This window comes from Lepus europaeus, unplaced genomic scaffold (genome assembly GCF_033115175.1).
Source record: "Lepus europaeus isolate LE1 unplaced genomic scaffold, mLepTim1.pri SCAFFOLD_29, whole genome shotgun sequence".
Classification (NCBI taxonomy): domain Eukaryota; kingdom Metazoa; phylum Chordata; class Mammalia; order Lagomorpha; family Leporidae; genus Lepus; species Lepus europaeus.
The window spans coordinates 1,901,099-1,901,919 of record NW_026909167.1 but is presented as its reverse complement, the minus strand read 5'-3'; the positions used below and the strand labels follow the sequence as shown (position 1 = coordinate 1,901,919).

At 36.4% G+C, this 821-nt stretch overlaps 1 non-coding gene across 1 annotated transcript; it reads right to left on the bottom strand.

Moving 5' to 3' along the window:
* Positions 1 to 400: 400 nt before the first annotated feature.
* LOC133754873 (small nucleolar RNA SNORA26) lies at positions 401 to 521 on the bottom strand. Its single transcript, XR_009865317.1, has one exon. It is a non-coding gene; the product is annotated as a small nucleolar RNA SNORA26 (small nucleolar RNA).
* Positions 522 to 821: the final 300 nt, after the last annotated feature.

Below are 821 nucleotides of genomic sequence, written 5' to 3'. Positions count from 1 at the left end.
CATGGTAGGCTCTCCTGTGTGCATCCATCCTCCTTGTGTTCTGTTGTCACTGACTGTGCCGGTGTTTTATTTTTTGTCTACACTTTGTTGAAACGGGTTAGTCCCATTAGTCGTGGAATCCTGGTCCGAGTCTGACCTCTATTTCCTTCTCTGACCCTCTTGGATACCCTTGTACATATTGACAGTCGTGTCTGGTGCTATAGTAGTTTTACTTGGATTTTAGTTATTTTATTGTCATTATCCTCCTTCATGTTGATCCTCAGTTTCATTTAAAGTTGCTGTGAAATTCTGTTTCACAACCACAAGGCCCTCTGAGTTCTGATTTAGAGTTATTTTGAGTACTTAGATTCCCTTATATGTATTTGTTGTTATCCTCTTTTTTTTTTTTTTTTTTTTTTGTATTTGTGACTCTAGACAGGACCCAAAGAAGAAACGACCATCTCTTCTCTGGGTTTTATGGTGACTTACTTTCCCCTTCTGTGTTAGCCTCTTAAAGCACTCTGTCAGCTCTAAAAGGGCACAGGAAAGGGTGAGCCTCTTACTTTCTAACATGTGGCTTTTCTCTTCACTTTGTCATTTATCTTGTGGTATAAATATTTTTTAATTTCCTATAATCCCAGTAATCTGTGTTTCTTTAATGCCTGGCTTTTGGCACCACATCCAATAAATCATTTTCTGGACTGATGTCTTAGGGCTTTTTCCTGTTCTGTTAGTGCTTTTGTAGTTTTAGATTTTATGTTTGAGCATGAAATCTATTTTTTAGTTATTTCATATAAATATTTAGATGTATCCAATTTATTTTAAATGTGGATGGCACATTT